The sequence below is a fragment of the Hypanus sabinus genome, chromosome 16 (assembly GCF_030144855.1).
Source record: "Hypanus sabinus isolate sHypSab1 chromosome 16, sHypSab1.hap1, whole genome shotgun sequence".
Classification (NCBI taxonomy): domain Eukaryota; kingdom Metazoa; phylum Chordata; class Chondrichthyes; order Myliobatiformes; family Dasyatidae; genus Hypanus; species Hypanus sabinus.
Window position 1 is genome coordinate 72,737,342 of NC_082721.1, and position 26,129 is coordinate 72,763,470.

Below are 26,129 nucleotides of genomic sequence, written 5' to 3' on the forward strand. Positions count from 1 at the left end.
TTAGACGTTGGTTTTGTGGGAGAAGCCAGAGAGTGGTGGTCGATGGCTGCCTGAGGCCTGTAACTGGTAGAGTGCCGTAGAGACCGGTGCCGGGTGTTGTCGCCTAACTCAATAATCTGGATGATATTCTGATTGACTGGATCAACAATTTTGCGCATGACACCAAGATTGGGGGTTTATTGGACAGCGAGGAAGACAATTAAAGATTGAAGCAGGATCCGGACCAGCTAGAAAAGTGGGCTGAAGAATGGGATATGGAACTTGTGGCAAGTGTGAGATTTTGCACTTTGGGAGACCCAGCCAGGGTCGGTCTTACACAGCGAGCGGTGGAGCAGAGGGGACTGCGAATACAGATCCATAATTTGGAAGTGGCATCACAGGTAGATATAGGGTCCTTAAGAAAACTTTTGGCATAATCGTTTTCATAAATCAACGATTTGAGCACAGGAGATGAAATGTCATGTTAAAACTGTATAAGACGTTGGTATGGCCTAGTTTGGAGTATTGTGTCGAGGTTTGGTCACCTACCTACAGGAATGATGTAAATAAGATTGAACGAGTGCGGAGAAAATTCACAAGGATGTTGCCGAGACTCGAGGGCCTGAGTTTTACGGAAAGATTGAATAAGTTACTACTTTAATCCCTAGATCGGGCCGGTGGGGCTCGTCAGCCTTGGACAGCAGCCCGCCTAGGAGAAGGAAAACTCTGATTTAAACCTCCGCTGCCTTGCGGCCATACCCACCCACAGGAAAGGCTTCGGGAGTAAACCCCGAGGTAGAAATCCGGAGCCGCGGTCCCTAAGGCAGATTGGTGTTGGTAACAACTTTCCTCTGGCAACTTCTGCGACGACAATGGTGCCAAGCTGTATTGGCACCTGCCCTTCCCTTGGACTACACCAGTGATGTGGAGAGGGGGAACCCACTGCATGGGCAATAGCCGGTTCTTAAAATCTTTCACCCAGGCTGCGCCCTGGAGAGGACACAGTCTATCAGAGGCTCAAACCCATGATCCCCTGGGATTGACGGCTGCCTACTACTATTCCCTAGAACGTAAAAGATTGAGGGGGGAGTGGATAGAGATATAGAACATTATGAGGGGGTAGATAGGGTAAATGCGAGTAGGTTTTTAACAGAGGTTGGGCGAGACACAACTAGAGGTCACGGGTTAAGGGTGAAAGGTGAAATGTTTAAGGGAACTTCTTCACTCAGAGGGTGGTGAGAGTTTGGAAAGAGCTGCCAGTGGCTGTGGGGTCGAGTGTAACATTTAAGAGAAAAATTGGGTAAATACTTGGATGGGAAGGGTATAGAGGGCTATGATCTGAGCGCTGATCGATGGGTCTAGGCAGGTTAATGGCTCTGCACGGACTAGATGGGCCGAAGGTCCTGTTTCTATGCTGGAGTGTTCTATGATTCTATATAAATTACGCACGAAAATGCGCTGCGCGTGTTTGTGACTGATGCTTGACATTGTTCTGACGAAACAAGTCGCACGCGGTCAACGAACAGTTAACGAGCTTTTATAAGTCTTTAAACCTGTAACAATTGTTAACCTAAACTCATTCAGGAAGGCTCTCTTCGTCCTCGGCCCCTGCACTGAGTAAACGTGCCCAGCACAGAGTAAAATTCAAATCGCTCCCTGACCATTTCTCACACTCTCGGGAAAATAATTCCTCGTCCTCCAGTTTCCTATTTAACAACCATCGCTAGTTGGATTGTATCAGCTGGTAAAGGTAATTCCGGATTTTCATGTTGCGGCGCTTGAGGTTGTTCACCGACCCCCCCGCCTCCCACCCCCAGGTATTGCCTTCCCGGCAAACCATCGCAGTGCATTAAGGCTCCCGGTCCGACTGAGCGGGCGCCGGAGAAGGGGACCCGAGAGGGGAGAGACGCCAACGCCGCCAACATCCTGCTGAGGAGAGGGCGAAGTGTGAGGATGAACTGGGACTGAAGTGGAGGGGGGGGGGGGGAGATTTTAGGATAAAAATAAACCAGAGCCAAATACAAAGGACACCCGTGTACGGATTCAAATAAAAATACAGTATTAAATAAATAACTTTGTAATCTGCCTTAATGTAATTCGATCTGATATGTAAACACCGATTTATTCTAATCTAAAAATTAGTTCCTCGATAGAATGAACTAATATAATTACATAGTACATGTTTAGATAGACATTTTAGCAACTAGATAAACATTTTATATCAGAAGTATTTAATGCAGAATTCATACTAAATGTAATGAAATATGGATATTTCTCAGGGTGAGAGTCAAAAATAGGGAGTTAAGGTGAGAGGAAGGAACTTTAAGAGAATGTGAGAGGAAAATGTTTTTTTAACCCAGCAGAGCGATTGATACGTGGAACTCGCTGCCAGAGGAGGTGGTGGAGTCAGATATGGAGACATTTAGATAGGTTCTTGCCTAAACAAAGCGTTTAAGATCATGTCGACCAGACATAGAACAGAAATGGGAAGGGTCTTTTGGGTTCTAGCTTTTAACTGTCATTCATTCTTTGGGGCATTCCTCTGTTTTTGAGGATGTTTGTGAAGAAAAGGAATTTCAGGATGTATATGGCATACATTTCTCTGACATTAAATCCAACTACTGAAACCAAGTGATAGGCTATTCGGCCCATCGAGTCTGCTCCGCTCTTCCATCATGGTTGACTTATTTTCGCTCTCAACCCCATTCGCCTGGCTTCTCCCTGTAATCTTTGAACAAGAACTTATCAACCTCCGCTTTAAATATACACAATAAATCGGTCTGCGCAGCCAACTGTGGCAAAGAATCCAAACGATTCACCAGCTTCTGGCAAAATAAATTTTCCTCATCACTGTTCGGAGACTGTGCCTTCTGGTCCAGGACTCCCGCATTATAGGAAACATCCTCTCCACACCCACTCTATCTGAGAGATAGCTACTAATGGGATATAGATCCAATGCGGGAAACAGGTCGGCGTGGACGCGACGGGACAACTGGTCAGTTTCTGTGCTGTACTCTGTGAGTCGACAACCCACACGTGATATATACACACTTAATATTGATCTTCGTAATCAAAACTATTGAATAGAGGTTTTGGTATTTAAGCGCCGTCCCGTGTGCGGGAGGTTGCAGACAACTGAGGAGAGTTTTCGCGAATACGTAATAGAAGTTGGGATCCTGAGCTCAATTTATGGCATCAGGAGAATCGCGTGATCTAGGAATTTGGGACCCGGCGTCAGATGTTGGAGCCGGGGTCTGAATAATTAACCGTGGTTGAGGTGAACGTTAAATATCCGAGTCCTTGGTCCCAGTGCCCCAGGTGCCAGCTTGACCGGGCACACATACACCTAAACATCGCAATCCCTTCTTAGACACCGGTGCAGATGAGACAAATTCACCAAAACACGACTGAGGACCAGATTCCCCCCACCGTCCCCAAGATTCCCCGCCCTGTGCTGTCAGGCGCTGTGTTAGCCCAGTTATGGCTGTTCCGAGTCGACCCAAACACACACACACACACACACACACACACACACACACACACACACACACACACACACACACACACACACACACACACACACACACACACACACACACACACACACACACACACACACCCACCCACCCGCCATTCGGATCTGCGGACAGTGCTCAGTTTACAATAAACTCGTGTTAATTTAACATCACCGCGAACTATACAGAATAAACTCTTCGACTGAATTGATGTATTTCGACCGGAACCAAAATGATCCGGGGCTCAGACCGGCGGTTGGTTCCAGTTGTCACGACATCAACGCCGGGCTGTGGAACTTATTCCATCATATTCCGGTTCAGACCCAAGTAAGGCACCGCACGCCCGGTGCTCCGGTACCAAGGACACGGATACAGAACTCTCCACCAAAACCACAAGTTACTCTGACCCCGACTCCCAAACTCCGCGGATTAATGCTCGTCTCCACAAAATTTAATGTCCGTCTCTCCGCCGCCCCAGCCACTACCCTCGTCCCCCTGAATCACCCCCCACGTGGAATGAGACCGTTCGCACTTCAGCGCGCTGTAACATTTGCCGGCAAGTTCGATTCCAGCCTGGATGTTGCAGGGACGGTTTTCACCGAGTGCCAAAGAGAACTCGCAGGGGTAGCCTCTCACCTTCGTCCTAGTCCCTCAGCATCAATAGCCCGCCGGGGTTGGAGGAGATTCGCTCGCCGCTCCCTGCGCCCATTGTTTCCCGCGGGAAGTTCCTTATGGGAAGATGCGTGGCCAGGTGACCACAACTTTACCAGACATCCGTAAGCGGCGGCAGCTTCCCCGATACCTGACGACTGTGCATTCCCGGCACTGCGTCAGGGTGTGTTTGAGGAGGGGGGTCCCCACACACCGCATTTAAAGGGGGCAGTGGAAGTCCTGGCGCCCTGTGACGTTTCGTAGATCGGCCTCTTTTCTCAAGTAGGGACCAACGCCTGTCAGAGAGTCTGACCAGGAGGATTAATAGCAGGGGAAGGAGCCTCTGAATGAAACCACCCCCGAACACACGGGCGCGTAAATATCTCATCCGAACGCCGTAAAGTGTGCTCCCGAACAGATATCCACACTCGGTCAAAGGCAGTTCACACATTCCTTCCTTTATCCTCTCTCTCTCCCTCTCTCTCTCTCTCTCTCTCTCTCTCTTTCTCTCTCTCTCTCTCTCTCTCTCTCTCTCACACACACACACACCTGTAAGCATCACGCAACGAGTGTCAGTGGTTGCTTTTCGGCGAGTCCCTGGAAGGAGAGGGGAGAGCTCCGCCGCAACTGAAATCTCCAGTCTCAGCCCAGGCGTTGCGCCAGTTCTCTGCCGTGGCTGCCACAGCACGCCCGCATCTGTGTGAGGTGGTCTCTTTGGCCAAGTTCTTATAACTGAGGCGGAACAGTGGGTAGAACCACTGCCTCACAGCGCTCGAAATCCAGGTTCAATACTGACCGTCCGTGTAAAGTTTGCACATTCTCTCCGTGCTGGCGTGGGTTTCCCCCGGGTGCCCAGGGTTTATTGGTCACTGTAAATTCGTCCTCGAGGTAGAATCTGGGGTGAATGATGGGAATGTGGGAAAATATTTCATACAATATGAGTGTACGATTAATAAATGCTGTAGTTCACACAATAAGCTGGAGGAAGTCAGCAGGTCAGACAGCATCTATGGGAAAGGGGAAACAGTCAGCGTTTTGGCCGAGACCCTTCTTCAGGACTCTTTGGGACTTTTTACTCTTTTTCATAGATGCTGCTTGACTTGCTGAGTTCCTCCAGCCTTCTGTGTGTGTTGGATTTCCAGCACCTGCAGGCTTTCTGCTGTCTGTTAATAAGCACTTGATGGTCAGTGCAGAGTCGATGGGCCAAAGAGCCTGTATTTGTACATCTCTTCATGAGCCTAACTGGATGAATTATTAATTAGTTGAGAATGGTCTCTCTTGAATTTCACTGGTCACAAAGATTGATTTAAAAAGAATACACTTATTTCCATCAAAGGCTAATTTTCCAAAACAATCTTCATAGAGGGATCAGAGGTGGAGAGAGTGAGCAATTTCAGGTTCCTGGCTTTCAATATCTCAGATATCTTCAAGGAAAGGTGCCTCAGGAAGGTAGTGTCCATTATTAAGGGCCCCCACCACCCAGGACGTTCCCTCTTCTCATTGTTACCATCAGGTAGGAGGTACAGAAGCCTGAAGACACACACTCAGCGATTCAGGAACAGCTTCTTCCCCTCTGCCATCCAATTCCTAATTGGATATTGAACCCATGAAAACTGCCTCACTTTTTTTGTTTCTGATTTTGTACTATGCATTTAATTTAACAGTTTAATATAAATATACGGTATATATATGTATATATTTAATGTAATTCAGTTTTTTTCTATATTTATCATGTATCGCATTGTACTGCTGCCGTAAAGTTAACAAATTTTATGACATATGCTGGAATTATTAAACCTAATTCTGATTCTGATTTTCCTTCATGACTATTTAATAATTTCAAGTGCTAACTGGATGGGTAATGTAATACATGGACATTTTGGAGTTAAACCTCAGATTCAGGGAGAATGGAAACATTTAAAGGATAGAAAGCCTCAAATTTGAAATGATAAAAAAACCTGCTGGAGGAAACGGGCAGGTCTGGCAGCATCTGTGGGGGCAAAAGGAATTGGCGCCACTTTGCGTGGAAACCCTGTATTGGAACGGGTTGCTTGTTGCCTCCGATTCCAGCATCTGTAGCCTCGTGCATCTCAAAATGGAGTTGGCAGACATGATGAATCAAATCAATTACCAAAGCGGTGGAAGAGCGAGAGGTGGTCAGTAGGAAGAGTCCGAGTATGGAAGGGAGTGCACAGTGAAGACTCAGCTCGATATAACAACACAAAGCAGGACTCAAAGAACTTAGGGTCTAACGAGGAGGAGGAAACGAAGGCAATCTGTGATAGTTGGGAATGGTATGAGGGATTGAAGGCTGGAACTCCCCAAGCCAACAGTTTGCGCCCTGAGATACCAGAGGAAGTGGTCTTGTAATTAGTGGATACTTCGGTGACCATTTTCCAGTGATCTTTAGACTCTGGCACAGTTCCAGTGGATTAGAGGGTGGCTAATGTAACACCACTATTTAAAAAAAGAGACAGAGAGAAAATAAATGGGTAGACAGTTGACAGACACAAGTAGTAGGCAAATGTTGCAGTCGCTTGTAAATGATGTGGGCACCTTGTACATTCACAAAATAGGGAAACCATACCTGACAAATATACTGGCATTTTTTTGGAGGAGTTAACTAGCGGAATATATAAGGGAGACCCAGTGGAGCTTCGTCTGGAGTTTCAGAGAGCTTTCCATAAGTACTCAGTGAGAGATTAGCACCAAAGTGTGGCTTTCATGATTGGAGGTGAGATACCTATACCAACAGAGAACTGGTTGGCTGATAGGAGACAAAGAGTAGGAATGAACATGCCTAATTCCAAGGACAGGTGCTGATTGCTGGGGTATCACAGGCCCCCCCCCCCACCTTTCACCATTCCCCATTCCCATTCCCCCCTCTCACCATATCTCCTTACCTCCCTCTGGTGATCCTTCCCTTCCCTTTCTTTCATGGCCTTCTCTCCTTTCAGATCCCCCCTTCTCCAGCCCTTCATCTCTTTCACCAAATGACTTCCCTGCTCTTTACTTTAGCCCTCCCCCTCTCCCGGTTTCGCCTATCACCTACTATGTGGTACTTCTTCCTCCCCACCCTCTTCCCAGCTCCCTTTTCAAGTCCTGATGAAGTGTTTTGGCTCAAAATGTTGCCTGTTTACTCATTTCCATAGATGATGCCTGCTCTGATGAGATCCTCCAGCATTTTGAGAGTATCACTTTGATTTCCAGTTTCTCTTGTTTGTGTCACAATATATATTAATGATTCAGAAGAGGGGATTAGGAGTAGTACTTTCAAGTTTGCAGGCACAAAACTGCATGGGAAGGTGACATCCAGTGGTTTGATTTGGATAGTTTGTAGAATTGGACAGATACATGGCTGTTTGAATATGAGGTGGTCTAATTTGGTGGCAATAACAGGAAGGCAAATTACTATCTGAATGACAACACATTGGGAAAGGGAGGGTGCAACAAGATCTGGATGTTCTTGTACACCGGTCACCGAAGGTAAGCAAGCAGATGCAGTGGGTGGTTAAGAAGGCAAATGGCATGCTGGCCTTCACAAGGAGAATAGTTTAGTACAGGAGCAGGGGTGTCTTGTAATTGTACCAGAAGCAATGTGACACTGCACATTTGAGTATTGTGTGCAGTCTTGGTCTCTTTATCTGAGGAAGGTTATTCTGGCTGTGGGGGGAAGTTCAGACTGAGTGCTGGGATAGCAGGAATGATGCTTCGAAGAGTTCAGGTAAATGAGGTTGATACTCACTGGAATTTAGTAGAGTAGGAGCAATACTGTTGAAGCTCCTGATGTTTCCAGTGCTTGTGGAGTCCAGGATCATGGGAAAAGACTTGTGATAAGGGAAAAGTCATTCAGAACTTAGAGAGAAGAGAAGCTTCTTGCCTCAGAGAACAATGAATTCTACACCATTGAAAGCAGCTGAGTTCAAGTTGAATACAGTCAAGAAGTAGTTAAGATTTTTCTGGAGACTAAAGGGATCAGGAGATGTCAGGAGGGAGAAGGTACGGGGACTGGATGGTGTAGCAGGCTCAGAGGGATGAATGGCCACTCCTGCTCCTATTTTCAATGTTTCTATATAAAGCAAACTTTCTGGATGAATGTTCAAACCCCAAGTCTATTTTTATTTTCTGCAACATAATTTCCAGTATTGAGAGTTAATGCAATCCCTCAGGAATGAAGGATAACAAGAACAAGATGTGGATCGCACTTTCAAAGTTCTGTTCAAGTATCTCAACAACAAATGCACACACACACACACACACACACACACACACACACACACACACACACACACACACACACACACACTCACACACACACACACACACACACACACACTCACACACACACACACACACACACACACACACACACACACACACACACATGTACAGTTTACTGAAAGTGGCGTCACAGTTACACAGGGTGGTGAAAATGGACTAATCAAGTTATATTGCATCAAAGCAGTCCATTCAGTGCAACACAGTGTCAATCAATGGTATCTTGGCTAAACCTGTTCCATCTTATTGTGTTTAACCTATTTCCCTCTTAATCTTTCCTAACCATGTCCACGTCCAGGCGTCTTTTAAATGTTGTAATTATACATGTCTCAACCACTTCTTCTGGCAGTTCATTCCACACAAATATCACCAACCATGTGAAGTAACCTCTCAAGTGCCTTTTAAATCTTTCCTGTCTCACTTTAAACCTATGCCCTCCAGTTTACTTAAAAAAGACTGTGCATTGACACCATCTATGCTCCTCATCATTTCATACATCTCTGTAAGGTCACCCCTCAGTCTCCTAGCCTGCTCAACCTCTTCCAATAACTCAGATCCTTCAGTTTGCAATATTCTTGTATACCTGCTTTTGGGCATAATTATGACTTTCTTTCAACAGGGTAACCAAAACTGAGCACAGTACTCCAGATAAGGTCTCACTAATATCTTGTACAATTGCCACATCACATTCCAATTTCTATACCCAATGCCCTGACTAATGAAGACCAGCATGCAAAAAGCTTTCTTCACCACACTGTCTACCGTGGCTCCATTTTCAGGGAACCATCTACTTGCAATCCTTGGTCCTTCTATTCCACAGAACTCCCCAGAGACCTACTTTTCATAGTATGGGTCCGACACTGCATTTGACCTTCCAAAGTGCATCTGTATTGAAATCTATTTTCCACTCTTCACTCAGTTCCTTAACCGATTAGGATCTCCTAATAACCTTCTTCACCCTGTCAACAATAGCTCCTAATTTTTTTGTCATCACAAAATTATTAATCAAGACATATGCATTCACATCAAAATCATTTACATAAGTAATGAACGAGAAGAGTTCTAACACGGTCACCTGTGGCATGTTGCTAGTCACTGGCCTCCATTTTGAAAGATAACCTACAACCTCCTTCCTACATCCAAGCCAATTTTGAACCCACATAACTCCTGGATTCCTGATACCAAGCTTTCCCATTCAGACTGCCATGTGGGACCTCCTTAAAGGCCTTCCCAAGGTCCAAATAGATCATATTCTCTGCTCTACCCTCATCTGCCTTTTTGGCTACCTTTGCAAAAAAAAGAACCATGGAAGATAATGTGTGAAAAGTGACTACTATGTACAAAGCTATGCTGACTCCTCCTAATCAGACTCTGTCTATTCAAATGTTGGTATATCTCATCCTGCATAAGCCTTTCCAGTAACTTCCCCACTATTGGAATTAGGGTGATCAGCTTGTCGTTCTCTGGTTTGTACTTGCTACTATTAAACAATGGAAGCACTTTAGCTACCTTCCTGTCTTCAGGAAGTTCACCACTGATGAATGATGAAACAAATATCTCTGTAAGGACCTCTGGTATTTATTCTCTACCCTCTCACAAAATCTGTGAATATACATGGTCAGGCCCTGAGCTTACTGCACTGTAAGGCTGAAAAAAAACTCCACTCTAGTAATACAAATGTTATCCAGAACATCGGCACTTGTGCCCTTTATTTCTGGAGCAACCGCAAATTTCTCCTCCATAAACATAGAGGAGGAATAATCATTAAAAATCTCTCCCATCTCCTGTGGCTTGGGACATAGGTGGCCCTGCTACTCTCTTCCTGGCTACCCTTTTACTCTTAAACACAAGAAAATCAGCAGATGCTGGAAGTCAGAATCAGAATCAAAATCAGGTTTATTATCACCGGCATGTGATGTGAAGTTTGTTAAATTAGCAGCAGCAGTTCCATGCAACACATAATCTAGCAGAGAAAATAATAATAATAATAATAATAATAAATAAAATAAAAATTGTAGTAATAATAATAATAATGAACAAGTAATTCAATTCTGTATATTGAATTGATTTTTAAAAAATGCAAAAACTGAAATACTGTATATTAAAAAAAAGTGAGGTAGTGTCCAAAGGTCCTATGTCTGTTTAGGAATTGGATGGTAGAGGGGAAGAAGCTGTTCCTGAATCGCTGAGTGTGTGCCTTCAGGCTTCTGTAACTCCTGCCTGATGGTAACAGTGAGAAAAGGACATGTCCTGGGTGCTCGAGGTCCTTAATGATGGACGCTGCCTTTCTGAGACACCGCTCCCTGAAGATGTCCTGGGTACATTGTAGGCTAGTACCAAAGATGGAGCTGACTAGATTTACAACCTTCTGCAGTTTCTTTTGGTCTTGTACAGTAGCCCCTCCATACTAGACAGTGATGCAGTTTGTCAGAATGCTCTCCATGGTACAACTATGGAAGTTTTTATAACCATATAATCATATAACAACTATAGCACGGAAACAGACCATCTCGGCCCTTCTGGTCCATGCTGAACGCTTACTCTCACCTAGTCCCACTGGCCCGCACTCAGCTCATAAGCCATAACCCTCCATTCCTTTCCTATCCATATACCTATCCAATTTTACTTTAAATGACAATACTGAACCTGCCTCAACCACACAGATCATTGCACACAGCTACCACTCTCTGAGTAAAGAAATTCCCCTTCGTGTTACCCTTAAACTTTTGCCTCCTAACTCTCAACTCATGTCCTCTTGTTTGAATCTCCCCTACTCTCAATGGAAAAAGCCTATCCATGTCAACTCTATCTATCCCCCTCATAATTTTAAATACCTCTATCAAGTCCCCCCCTCAACCTTCTACGCTCCAAAGAATAAAGACCTAACTTGTTCAACCTTAGGTGCTGAAACCCAGGTAGCATTCTGGTGTATCTTCTCTGTACTCTCTCTATTTTGTTGACATCTTTCCTATAATTTGGTGACCAGAACTGCACACAATACTCCAAATTCTGCGTTACCAATGCCTTGTACAATTTTAACATTACATCCCAACTCCTATACTCAATGCTCTGATTTATAAATGCCTGCATACCAAAAGCTTTCTTCACCACCCTATCCACATGAGATTCCACCTTCAGGGAACTATGCACCATTATTCCTAGATCACTCTGTTCTACTGCATTCTTCAATGCCCTGCCATTTACCATGTATGTCCTATTTGGATTATTCCCACCAAATTGTAGCACCTCACACTTATCAGCATTAAACTTCATCTGCCATCTTTCAGCCCACTCTTCTAACTGGCCTAAATCTCTCTGCAAGCTTTGAAAACCTACTTCATTATCCACAACTCCACCTGCCTTAGTATCATCTGCATACTTACTAATCCAATTTACCACTCCATCATCCAGATCATTAATGTATATGACAAACAACATTGGACCCAGTACAGATCCCTGAGGCACACCAGTAGTCACCGGCCTCCAACCTGACAGTTATCCACCACTACTCTCTGGCATCTCCCATCCAGCCACTGTTGAATCCATTTTACTACTTCAATATTAATACCTAACGATTGAACCTTCCTAACTAACCTTTTGTGTGGAATCTTGTCAAAGGCCTTACTGACCATATAGACAACATCTACTGCTTTACCCTCATCAACTTTCCTCATAACTTCTTCAAAAAATTCAATAAGATTTGTCAAACATGACCTTCCATGCACAATTCCATGCACTGTTCCTAATCAGACCCTGTCTATCCAGATAATTATATATACCATCTCTAAGAATACTTTTTATTAATTTACCCACCACTGACGTCAAACTGGCAGGCCTATAATTGCTAGGTTTACTCTTAGAACCCTTTTTAAACAATGGAACCACATGAGCAATATACCAATCCTCTGGCACCATCCCTGTTTCTAATGACATTTGAAATATTTCTGTCAGAGCCCTTGCTATTTCTACACTCACTTCCGTAAAGGTCCTAGGGAATATTCTGTCAGGATCTGGAGATTTATCCACTTTTATATTCCTTAAAAGCACCAGTACTTCCTCCTCTTTAATCGTCATAGTTTCCATAACTTCCCTACTTGTTTCCCTTACCTTACACAATTCAATATCCTTTTCCTTAGTGAATACCAAAGAAAAGAAATTGTTCAAAATCTCCCCCATCTCTTTCGGCTCCACACATAGCTGTCCACTTTGATTCTCTAAGGGACCAATTTTATCCCTCACTATCCTTTTTCTATTAGTATAACTGTAGAAACCCTTTGAGTGTTTTTGTTGACATAACAAACCTCAACAATTTCCTAATAAAGTATAGCCGCTATCTTGCCTTCTTCATAGCTACATCGATATGTTGGGACTAGGTTAGATCCTCAGAGATCTTGACACCCAAGAACTTGATGCTGCTCACTCTCTCCACTTCTGATCCTTCTAAGAGGATTGGTATGTGTTCCTGAAGTCCAGAATCAGCTCTTTCGTCTTACTGACATTGAGTGCTAGGTTGTTGCTGTGGCACCATTCCACTAGTTGGCATATCTCACTCTTGTACGCCCTCCAGAGCAACCACACACAAAATGCTGAAGAAACTCAGCAGGTCAGGCAGTATCTATGGATACGAATAAACAGTCAACAGTTTGGGTCAAGACCCTTCTTCAGGACTGGAAAGGAAGGGGGAAGATGCCAAAATAAAATGGTGGGGAGGGGAAGGAAGACTAGCTAATAGGTGATAGGTGAAGTCAGGTTGGTAGGAAAGGGAAAGGGCTGGAGAAGAAGGAATCTGAAAGGAGAGGAGAATTGATCAAGGAAGAAAGGGAAGAAGGAGGGGCATCAGAGGGAGGTGATAGGCAGGTGAGGAAAAGAGTTAAGACTCCAGGGTGGGGAATAGAAGAAAAGAGAAAGTGGGGCAAAGAAAATTATTGGAAGGAGAAATAATTTTTCATGCCATTAGATTGGATGCTACCTGGATGGAATATGAGGTGTTGATCCTCCATCCTCAGACTGCCAATTTACCTTGGATCCCATGAACCTTAAACTTCTGCATGAGCCTCCCATGAGAAACCTTGTCAAAGACCTTGCTAAAATGCATGCAGAGAACATCCACAGCTCAGTCTTCATCAGTCACTTTCATCAACCCCTTGAAAAAGTCACTCAAGTTGGTAGGACACGAATGGCCCCACACAAAACCACGCTTGCTGAGTTTAATTCTAATGGTCTTCTAATAAACTTTATCCCAAAGAATCCTCTCCAATAGTTTCCCTACCAATGACATGCTGGAATTAAGGAGATTGAGAGGGGATCTGATTGAAACATATTAGATTATTAAGGAATTGGACAAGATGGAGGCAGGAGATATGTTCCAGATGCTGGGAGAGTCCAGTACCAGAGGGCATGGTTTGAGAATAAGGGGTAGGTCATTTAGGACAGAGTTAAGGAAAAACCTCTTCTCCCAGAGAGTTGTGGGGGTCTGGAATGCACTGCCTCGGAAGGCAGCGGAGGCCAATTCTCTGGATGCTTTCAAGAAGGAGCTAGATAGGTATCTTATGGATAGGGGAATCAAGGAATATGGGGACAAGGCAGGAACCGGGTATTGATAATAGATGATCAGCCATGATTTCAAAATGGCGGTGCAGGCTCGAGGGGCCAAATGGTCTACTTCTGCACCTATTATCTATTGACATGAAACTCACCAGTTTATGCCTCTTTACCTCCTTGAATTATGGAAATAAGACCGCTGGACGGTGGCAACACTTTGTGTGCAGCCAAGGGTACTTCAGTAAGCAACAACGATCCTCAAAGTTGGCAGAGCCTGGACTGCAGACCACCCAGATAGTGAGAGCAGTTTCCCTTTAAGAAAGCACGGCTGCAGGTAAAATTGAAATCAGGGTCCTGAGAATCTCATTCCCTACCATTCCCCTGGCTAATGTACAGTGCCTATAAAAAGTATTCACCCCCTTGGAAGTTTTCATGTTTTATTGTTTCAATGAACGTAATTAAAGTACATCTGTATCTGGGAGGTCCAACTGCTGGCGAGTCAGTATCCAGGCAAAAACTGCACCATGAAGGCAAAAGAAAACTCCAAGCAACTCTGCAAAAAGGTTATTGAAAAGCACAAGTCCAGAAAGGGATATAAGAAACTTTCCAAGTCACTGAATATCTCTTGGAGTACAGTTATGTCAAGAAATGGAAAGAATATGGTACACTGCAAATGTGCCTTTAGCAGGCTGTCCTCAAAAACTGAGTGAGCGTGCAAGAAGGGGGCTAGTGAGGGAGGCCACCAAGAGACCTATGGCAACTCTGAAGGAGTTACAAGCTTCAGCGGCTGAGATGGGAGAGATTGTGCAGACAACAACTGCTGCCCGGGTGCTTCACCAGTCAGTTTTATGGGAGAGTGGCAAAGAGAAAGCCACTGTTGAAAGACACTCACATGAAATCTCAGCTGGAGTTCACCAGAAGGCATATGGGAGACTCAGAAGTCAGCTGGAAGAAGGTTTTGTGGTCCGATGAAACCAAAGTTGAAATTTTGGCCATCAACTAAACGCTCTGGTGTAAACTAAATACCGCACTCATCAAAAACGCACCACCCCTACCGTGAAGCACGGTGGTGGCTGCATCGTGCTGTGGGGATTCTTCACTGCAGCAGGTCCTGGAAGACTTGTGAAAGTAGAGAGTAAAATGACAGGGAAATCCTGGAGGAAAATCTGATGCAGTCTGCAAGAGAACTGTGACTTCAAAGAAGATTTGTTTTCCAGCAAGAAAATGACCCCAAGCATAAAGCCAAAGCCACACAGGAATGGCTTAACAACAATAAAGTTAATGTCCTGGAACGGCCAAGTCACAGCCCAAATCTCAATCCAGTTGTGAGTTTGTGGCTGACTTGAAAAGGGCTATTCACTTATGATCCCCATACAATCTGATAGAGCTTCAGCAGTTTTGTAAAGAATGGGGTAGAAATTGTAGTGCCCAGATGTTCAAAGCTAATAGAGACCTAGCCACACAGATTCAAGGCTGTAATTGCTGCCAAAGGTGCATCTACTACATACTGACTTGAAAGGGGTGCAATCAATTATTTTTTGTTTGATATTTATAATTGATTTAGAATACTTTGTAGAAGGCTGTTTTCACTTTGATATGAAAGTCTTTTCCTGTTGATCAGTGTCAAAAAAGCCAAATTAAATCCACTGTGATTCAATATTGTAAAATAATAAAACCATAATAAGATATAGGAGCAGAAGTAGGCCATTCAGCCCATTGAGTCTGCCCTGTCATTCAATCATGGGCTGATCCAATTCTTCCTGTCCCTTGCCTTCTCCCTGTATCCTTTTACGCCCTGGCAGATCAAGACCCTATCTCTCTCTACCTTAAATGCACCCAATGACTTAGCCTCCACAGTCAGTCATGGCAACAAATTCCACAGATTAAACATGAAAACGTGAAGACTTCCAGGTGGGTAAAGGGTGGTGAGTACTTTCTATAGGCACTGGAGAATCTCTGAAAAATAACATTGAAGACCTCGGAGCAAAACTGCAGTACCAGAGAGATGTCAAGGACTGCTGTGTACTTTGTTTCACAGAGACGTGGCTGACCACTAGCAATTTGGACACAGCACCAGTGAATGAGTGCGTGCTTGCAAGAACACACTGGGTGTTCTCAAACCAGAAGCTGTGGATGAGTCAGGAAATATGCAGTTTATAGAGGGCTAGATCTGCATCAATACTGTTGCTCCAGTTCTGTACAAGATGCCCGTGTAAGACCTTCTCAGCTCTGGGGAAAATCAGAGTAAATAAATCCCCAGGACCTGATAGGGTATTCCCTCAGACCTTGAAGAAGACTAGTGTTGAAATTGCAGGGGCCTTGGTAGATATATTTAAAATGTCGGTATCTACGGGTGAGGTGCCAGAGGATTGGAGGATAGCTCATGTTGTTCCGTTGTTTAAAAAAGGCTCTAAAAGTAATCTGGGAAATTATAGGCTGGTAAGTTTGATGTAGGTAAATTATTGGAAGGGGTACTAAGAGATAGGATCCTCAAGTTTTTAGATAGACAGGGACTTATTAGAGAGAGTCAACACGACTTTGTGCGTGGTAGGTCATGTTTAACAAATCTATTAGAGTTTTTCGAAGAGGTTACAAGGAAAGTGGATGAAGGGAAGGCAGTGGATCATGGACCTCAGTAAGGCCTTTGACAAGGTCCCGCATGGGAGGTTAGTTAGGAAGATTCAGTCACTAGGTATACATGAAGAGGTAGTAAATTGGATTAGACATTGGCTCAATGGGAGAAGCCAGAGAGTGGTAGTGGAGGATTGCTTCTCTGAGTGGATGACTGTGACTAGTGGTGTGCCACAGGGATCAGTGCTGGGTCCATTGTTATTTGTCATCTATATCAATGATCTGGATGATAATGTAGTAAATTGGATCAGCAAATTTGCTGATGATACAAAGATTGGAGGTGTAGTGGAGAGTGGGGAAGGTTTTCAAAGCTTGCGGAGGGATCTGGACCAGCTGGAAAAATGGGCTGAAAAATGGCAGATGGAGTTTAATACAGACAAGTTTGAGGTATTGCACTTTGGAAGGAAAAACCAATGTAGAGCATACAAGGTAGGGCACTGAGGAGTGCAGTAGAATAGAGGGATCTGGGATTACAGATACAAAATTCCCTAAAAGTGGCATCACAGGCAGATAGGGTGGTAAAGAGAGCTTTTGGCACATTGGCCTTTATAAATCAAAGTATAAGTATTGAGTATAAGAGCAAACACGAGGAAATCTGCAGATGCTGGAAATTCAAATTGTGTGTGTTATTGAGTATAAGAGTTGGAATGTCATGGTGAGGTTGTATAAGGCTTTGGTGAGGCTGAATTTGGAGTATTGTGTGCAGTTTTGGTCACCAAATTATAGGAAGGATATTAATAAGGTTGAAAGAGTGCAGGGAAGGTTTACAAGGATGTTGCCGGGACTTGAGAAACTGAGTTACAGAGAAAGTTTGAATAGGTTAGGACTTTATTCCCTGGAGCATAGAAGAATGAGGGGAGACTTGATAGAGGTATATAAAATTATGATGGGTATAGATAGAGTGAATGCAAGCAGGCTTTTTCCACTGAGGCTAGGGGAGAAAAAAACCCAGAAGACATTGGTTAAGGGTGAAGGGGGAAAAGTTTAAAGGGAACATTAAGGGGGGGGGGCTTCTTCACATGGAGGGTGGTGGGAGTGTGGAATGAGCTGCCAGATGAACTGGTAAATGCGGGCTCACTTTTAACATTTAAGAAAAACTTGGAAAGGTACAAAGATGAGAGATGTATGGAGGGATGTGGTCCAGGTGCAGGTCAGTGGGACTAGGCAGAAAAATGGTTTGGCACAGTCAAGATAGACCAAAGGGACTGTTTCCATGCTGCACTGTTCTATGGTTCTATGGAAGGCTATCATAAGAGCTAAAAAAGAAATCCAGTTGATGTAAGACAGAATTAGATGCATGTCAGCTCTGGCAGGGCTTGCAGACCATTACTTCCTGCAAGATGAATGCTAATATCATAAATGGCTGTAATGCTTCACTCCCTGATGAGATGACATCTTTTATCCACATTTTGAGAGGGAGAATTAAACTATACCTGTGTACCACTGCAGCATCTGGTAACCCTGCGATATCTATCTCAGGGGCTAACATCAAACTGCCTTCCGAGAGGGCGAATCCTTGCAGGGCAACAGGCTCCATTGGTTTACTCCACTGAAATCCTGTGCCAACCAACTGACTGGAGTGTTCAAGGACATTTGCAACCCCTCACTGCAACTTCACCTGCTTGAAAAGGGCACCAACCACACCAGTGTCCAAGAGGAGGGTGAGCTGCCTTGGTAAACAGCCAAGATCGGCCTACAGTCGATGCAATATCACTGTCTCTCCACTTGGCCTTAGACCAGCTGGACATCAGCAACACCTACTACTTTTTGATTACAATTCAGCATTCATCAGCATCATCCTCTCAGTACTAATCAGTAAGCTTCAAGCCCTGCGACTCTGCATCTCTGTCTGCAACTGGGTCCTTGACTTCCTCATTAGGAGACCGCAGTCAGTCAGGATCGGAAATGATATCTCCTTCTCACTGACAGTCAACACAGGTGCACCTCAAGGGTGCATGCTTAGCCCACTGCTCTACTCTCTTCACCCACTGCTGGCTCAGCACAGCTCAAATACCGTCTATAAATTCGCTGGTGGCACAATTGTTGTTGGCAGAATATCAGATGGTGACAAGGAGGTGCACAGGAGTGAAGAGGACCATCTGGTTGAATGGTGTCACAACAACCTTGCACTCAACTTCGGTAAGACCAAGAAACTAATTATGGACTTCTGCAAGGAGATGTCGCCACCCCACCATCAAGGACATCTTCAAAAGGCATTGTCTCAAGAAGGGGATATCCATTAATAAAGATCCTCACCAACCAGTTATCTTCAGAGCCTGAGGACACACACTCAAGATTTTAGAAATAACTTCGTCCTCTCTACCATCAGATTTCTTAACAAACCACGATCCCATGAACACTAGCTCTCCTTTTGTTCTTATTGCACTACTGATTTTTTTTCACATTTCTTATTGCAACGTATAGTAATTTTAATGTATTGCTGCCACAAAACAACAAATTTCACCTCAGACAGTAGTGGGAGTTGAAAAACGGAGCGTTTCATCCTTCCTTATCCACTCACCGAAAGCAAGGTTGCCTCAATCTGCAGCGTACAGTCAATGTTGGAAGTTCAGAAACCAACCAGTCTTGTCTCATTGACTGAAACCTACAAGAGGATGGGTTTTACACAAAGCACCTGAAAGATGGAAACCTTCCACCAACCCTCCTCAGCTCATCATCCCGTCTGGCAATCGCGTTCCATGTTCGATTCAAGGAGGCACTCTCTCAGAGGATCGGAGGTGAAAGTCACCGCATCCTCCACTGTGCCAGCAGAATCTTCAGCCCCCAAATCTACAGACGATCAAGTCAGTATGGGTCCCTGGAAGGAACTACAGAAGAAGGCTGGTCTTTGCACAAGAGATGTCTGTCGTAATTCCAGAGTATCGAATGCACGCATTTACTGCCCTTGCTCTTCCTACTGGTGGAGGGAGTGGGTTGACAAGGTGCTGAGGGTGTAGTCCAGGTGAGGAAGTGTAGGGGATTTTATCAATGGTACGCAGCATAACCAAAGTGCATCACTGATGGGTATCTCAATGCTTAGACTGATAGATGGGCTGCTTGCTCCTGGATGGCATGAGGTTTATTGGGTGTTGGGTAATTGGAAAGGATTCTGTCCATTTCACGATGTATCTTGTAGATAATGGAAAATCTCTGAGGTGTCTGGAGGTGAGTCAGCCACCACAGGATTCCCCATGCTCTCACCTGATCTGGTAGAGGAGTGTTTACAGAATGTGGCAGGTCCAGTTGAGCTTCTGGACAGTGGTAGCACCAGGATGTTGATGGTTGGCACTTGGTGAAGGTAATGTCAGTTAGTGCCCTTAGCAGACATGGCGTACTTCACCTGGAGCTTTGTGCATTCAGTGAACATCCCTCTTTCTCCTCTTCTGCCATGATGGAATGAAGAACACTGCTGATGCCTCTAAAGATGGTCGGGAGCAGAACTCTTGACCTGAGGACTCCTATAGCTATGTTCTGGGATGGAGGTGATTTACCTCCAAGACAAACCACCATCTATCTTGCTGCTTGTTACTCCTGACTCCAGCATCTGCAGCCTCTTCTGTCTCCATAGCTTGCTGTGGCTCTGCTCTGGAATGGTACTGGAGCTGCCCCGGAAAGGTGTTGGAATTTGCCTGGAACTGTTCTGGAACCGTTCTTGAATTGCCCTGGAACTGCTTTGGAACTTCCCTGTGCCCTGTCTCCTGTCTCTCACGGACTGTGTGGATCAAGGGCCAGTGATGAGTACTTTGTTCAAGGTACAGTAAGTCATTCTGTTCCATAGTGTCACCATGCCAGGGATCAACCCAGTGGCACAGAAGGACCATCGGAGGTCTCTGATCATCTGTGTAGACTCAGGATGGGTAATGTGGGCTTTCACCCTGTGACTGGGACTTAGCCGTTTCTCCTAGAACGAGGAAGATGTTTTCTTGGGAACAGAGAGACATTCCCCTGGAAAACGGGAGTTGTTCTGTGGAAACAGGAAGATGGTCCACTGGTAAAAGAGCTCCAAGAGCAGGGAAATATTCCTGCAGGAACAGGGAGATGAACCCCCAAGGACAGGGAGATGTTCCTGCAGGAAGGGGGAGATGAACCCCCAAGGGCAGGGAGATATTCCTGCAGGAACAGGGAGATGAACCCCCAAGGACAGGAAGATATTCCTGCAGGAACAGGGAGATGATGCCCGAAGGGCAGGGAGATGTTCCTGCAGGAAGAGGGAGATGAACCCCCAAGGACAGGGAGATATTCCTGCAGGAAGAGGGAGATGAACCCCCAAGGGCTGGGAGATGTTCCTGCAGGAGCAGGGAGATGTTGGTTGATTGGTAAATTGGTTTATTACTGCTATGTGTACCAAGGTTCATTAAAAAAAATTGTTATCCATACAGATAAATTCACTGCAACATATTGAACCATTGTAAGGGAAAGTAATAACAGAATGCAGAATAAAATGTTACATAGAACATAGAACAGTTGTTGTGCCGAACTTTTAAAGTGATGAGAGACCTAGTCAAGGATGGTTAGGACCCAAGTGAGACACGATAGGAGACTGAGTTGAGGACAGTTCTAAACCAGATGTTAGATGAGAATCCAAACTGAACTAAATCACGCACTGAGCTAAAGTTGAGGTAACGATTGAACACAGAATGTCAGTTCAGGTGCTCTTTAAATATTGAAATCTTGGCACCAAAACATGGGGCAGCTCTGAATCTTTAAAGGGGTCGAACCAGCTTTCCGCATTCTGGAGAGTTAGAATGTCTAAATCCCGGAAGCTGGAGCAGAACAACCCCTAGTTCATTTCTCCTTGCAGAGTTGGATGGGATCTTCATCCTCAGCCTCCTGCTCAGGGAAAAGAGATGGAACACAACCAAACTGGCGTTCAAATGGGGGCATTCTATGCACAGTGCTGAAATATGTTGTGACCTCTGCCCTCATCAAATGATCGCACCACTCATCTGGTTTTCTCAGGCCAGGCACCTCAGGGTTTGTTCCATATCCTGGCTCACCTGCTCCATTGGGCCGTTGGACAGTGGATGAAATCCAAAGGAAAGGCTTGTTCTAGCCCCAATCAGCGTACAGAATGCCTTCCAAAAACGTGTTGGGAAATGTGGACCACAATCTGACTCAATGTCCACTGGAAATCCTGATGAAGGACAATCTCACGCATCTCCGCCGTTGACAGTGATCTTCAGTTACCATGATGACAGTCTTCCCCCTGGAAGCTGGAAGACCTGTGACGGAGTCCATGGAGATGTGCATTCATGGTCTGTCCGGAATGTATAGATGTGCGCTGGTGGTCTGTCTGGAATGTATAGACGTGAGCTCGTGGTCTGTCCGGAATGGAGAGATGTGAGCTTGTGGTCTGTCCGGAATGGATAGATGTGAGCTCCTGGTCTGTCCGGAATGGAGAGATGTGCATTCATGGTCTGTCCGGAATGGATAGATGTGAGCTGGTGGTCTGTCCGGAATGGATAGATGTGAGCTCCTGGTCTGTCTGATAGATGTGAGCTCGTGGTCTGTCTGGAATGCATTCATGGTCTGTCCAGAATAGAGATGTGAGCTCCTGGTCTGTCTGATAGACGTGAGCTCGTGGTCTGTCCGGAATGGATAGATGTGCGCTCGTGGTCTGTCCGGAATGGATAGATGTGCGCTCGTGGTCTGTCCGGAATGGATAGATGTGCATTCATGGTCTGTCCGGAATGGATAGATGTGCATTCATGGTCTGTCCGGAATGGATAGATGTGCGCTCGTGGTCTGTCCGGAATGGATAGATGTGCATTCATGGTCTGTCCGGAATGGATAGAATAGGTTGGCTGTGGTCATGTGTTTGCTCAACTCCTGCAGAGGTATGTTGAGCTGACAGGTTGTCCCCAAGTCCAGAGAATTACCAGCTGCCCAAAGGCATTCACGTCTCACCGGTTCTTTACCCAGGAGATGTTCACCTTGGGCGTGATACCAGAATCAGTGTTGTTTGGAGCAATTGCTGCTGCCATCACAGTCCCCTCCCCACCCCCCCACAGACGCTGGACGGTCTTAGCAATTTCCAGACAGCTGCAACTTCAGACATTCTTACTTCCCTGCAGCAACCTCGATTCCAATGCCAGGATCTCTCACTGGCGGAGGGTCTTATGCATCTGAGTTGCATTGGCTCGACAGAATCCTGTGCAGGAGATAGGATGGCCATTGTCTGAGGTTGGGAAGTGGAAATGTGATGTGTTGAGACTGAGTTTGCTCTAACGCTCCTCGATCTCTTAAGGAAATCCCACTTTTGCTCTGCCAGGTGATTATCTAGGCAGATAGACTGATCAATCAGAGCCTCTAAGTCGCCTACCGGCTCTCCCAAGGCAACTCGCCTTAGAGTTTCTGGTGGTCCAGAGCCGCCATGGTCTCCTCATTTCAGCCACACTCCCTGGCAAAAGTCCAAAACTTAATTACTGACCAACTGCCTCGACACACCTTCGTCAGACAGTCCGAGAATTCATGGTGTTCGTGAAGTCTTCTGAATCAGAGCAAACGTCCAACCTCTGCTCCAAGCGCGTACTGGCCCAAGCTGGAGCTCTTCCTGTCAGGAGAGAGATGGCGACAGTCACCTTTCCGTGCTCCATAGGAAGCCAGGACACCAATGGACGCTGAGTGAGGAAGCTGTGACAGGACCACCTCTGGGGTCACAGCATCGACGGACTCCGCAGCGTGACCGACAGCCTCTCCTGATCGACTCTGGCTTGCTCTACGTGACGGTTGGCGCACGGCAACCTGGAAGTCACGTATCTCCGGGCTCTGACTTGAAATTTTCTCAGTGTGGCTGGCCACAGCTAACGAGAGGCTCTGGTACCCTGCTGGGTCCGTGTTAGGCTCAATCACACTGTGATGAGAGAGCTAGGCAAGGGTGGTTTGGACTCAAGTGCTGGAGTATCGGAGTCTAGAAGCGAGACATGATATGAGACTGAGACAAGGACAGGGTTCTAATCTGGACGTTAGATGAGAATCCAAACCTCAGTTCAGCTGCTCTTTAAATATTAAAATCCCAGCACCAAAAGATGGCCGCCAGTTTGTGGAATTTAAAGAAGCCACGCCAGCTTTCCGTAATCTGGAGAGGCAAAGCATCTAAACCTAGAGGCTGGTGCAGTTGGGTACTTATTGTAACATTTAACCTACTCCACAATCATTCTAATGCTTCCCTACCACATAACCCTCCATTGTTCTACCACCCATGTGCTTAAGAGTCTCTTAATTATTCCTTCCACCACCCCGGCAGTGTGTCCATGCACATACCACTCTCTGTGTAGCAAAACCTACTGACATTCCCTTATTCTTTCCTCCAAATGCTTTAAAATGATGACCCTTCATATTAGCCATTTTCATCCTGGGAAAAAGGCGCTGGCTATCCACTCTATGGCTCATATCACCTTACACACAGCTATCAAATCACCTCTCATCATCCTTCGCTCTAAAGAAAATAGCTCTAGCTTGCTCAATCTTTCCTCATAATGCATACTCTCATCTAATCCAGGCAGCATCCTGGTAAATCTCCTCTGCACCCTTTCTGAAGCGTTCATCCTTTCTATAATAAGGTGACCTGAATGAGCACAATATTCCAATAACCAGAGTTTTATAATAAGAGTTGCAACACTACCTTCTGGCTCTTGAACTCAATCCCCCAACTAATGAAGACCAACACACTATCCACCTTCTTAATCGCCTTCTCAACTTGCATGGCAACTATGAGAGATCTATGAATGTGGATTCCAAGACCCCAATTGCAGACAGGTGGGAAATATGCATAAGTTCATCTTAGAGTCTTAAAAGTTAGCTTTAAAGGGAAAGAGCAGAAACAATGTGTAGATCTGCAGAAAGCAACTTGCAACCACACCTTGGTGTCATCTTTAATAAAAGTTATAGAAAATAAACTGTGTGCCACCAATTTGAATGAGGGTTGCTCTTTCAAATGCAGCAAATGAGGGGTCAGATGAGAAGTGCATCCTGCTCTTGGCTCAGATTAACAGTGTAAGGATCCTGACTCAGGGCACCCCAGCAGCTTACCATCAGCACCATCTGCCCATTATCTGCAGCATCTAACTACCATAGGCCAACAAGGACTGTTCCTTCTAATTCAGATCACTAGATAATCCATTACACTTTAACCACAGTTTGCTGACACGTGCTTTCTGAGCCTTTTGCATTCGTGATCCCATTCCCTTTCATCCATCGGTCTGCTTGCATCAGCAATGGTTAAATGTGAAGCAGCATTGTGGTGTTTATCATTTAATGTCTCTGGAATAACTTTGTTATTGGGTGGACTTGGTCTTGGTCAGCTTAAAGCCAGCGAGGATACACTCTGCAGTCTCCCACCTCTGTGCCACCTGTGTTCCTTTTCATATAAAACTCTAATTACCCCAGAGTTTTACTTACACTTAACACACACAAGCACATCCCCAAACAAAAGTATGGTCTCCTAAAGAAGTACACAGCCATTCCTCTGATGTCCTGAATGATGAGTAACTACCTTTTACAATTGTTGGTCCAATTTTACCACACCACCCAGTGCTGTTTGATAGCCGGTCCCTTACAAAAACTCAAACACACACCCACACAATTAAACACCACTCTTTAGAATCTACCAGTCGTTCCATAGGAAGAGGATCTTCCCCAGATACATGGAGATATGTCCAAAACAGCAGGGAGATCTTCCCTCAGGAACAGGGAGATGTTCTCAGAGGCTGGGCAGTAGGATACCTTGGGGTATATCAGGCTGACTGTGTGGTCACCTGGATCCTGGAGATCTCTGCTCTGATCCTGATGGTCCCAAATGTTGGTCAGTGTGACACTGTTGACTTCTCTCACGGAGTGAACATGTTCCAGCCCCAACTCTGCCTTCACCTGCAGCCCACCTGGAATTCCTGGCTGTGCCCTCCTGACAGAGTGGGCTGTTCTTCATCTCACCTACCAAGGGCAGGGTCTTACTGCAGAGACTCCTGAATGAGGGGGAGGATAGGGGTGGGGGGGGGGAAACACTATCACAGTAGCGGGTTTCTAGGAGTCAACACATTCACTGGTAGGCATCAGGGTGGCCAGACTCACCTAACATTATGTGATCAATGTCAATGCTTACCCCAGCAGGGTGTAATAGTGAGCAAGGAATTGGGCACTACCACTGTGCCTCAGAACCAGCTGCTTCCTCTCACAGAATAAGCACAGCTTCAGGGAAAGAGACTGAAATAGTGATGCCATCAGAGCTGGTGGACTATTTTTCTCAACAGGAAGATACACAGAAGAAGGCATCATGTAGTAGGGGAATGACACTGCTGGAGCAGAGACCTGGTGGCAGCGATGGCCTCAATGGAGAGTAATAGACCATGAGGACCATCAGACATAGGAGCAAAATTAGGCCACTTGGCCCATCATGGCTGATCTGTTATCCCTCTCAACCCCATCCTCCAGCCTTCTCCCCATAACCTTTGATGCTTCGACTAATCAAGAACCTATCAATCTTCACTTAAGATATACCTATTGATTTAGTCTCTACAGCCATCTACACCACCTCCT

At 45.4% G+C, this 26,129-nt stretch overlaps 1 protein-coding gene across 5 annotated transcripts in view; it reads right to left on the reverse strand.

Annotated features, from left to right (window-relative positions):
- The window catches only part of lmx1al (LIM homeobox transcription factor 1, alpha-like), a 114,418-nt gene extending 109,479 nt beyond the window's left edge, over positions 1-4,939 (reverse strand). The window contains exon 1 of one of the 5 annotated variants that reach the window (XM_059992113.1): positions 4,695-4,939. The gene's annotated coding sequence lies outside the window, so the exon portion shown is untranslated. Of the gene's footprint in view, positions 1-4,130; positions 4,576-4,694 lie in introns of those variants that run through there. The other 4 variants (XM_059992118.1, XM_059992111.1, XM_059992116.1 and 1 more) reach the window with 4 other exon arrangements.
- Positions 4,940-26,129: the final 21,190 nt, after the last annotated feature.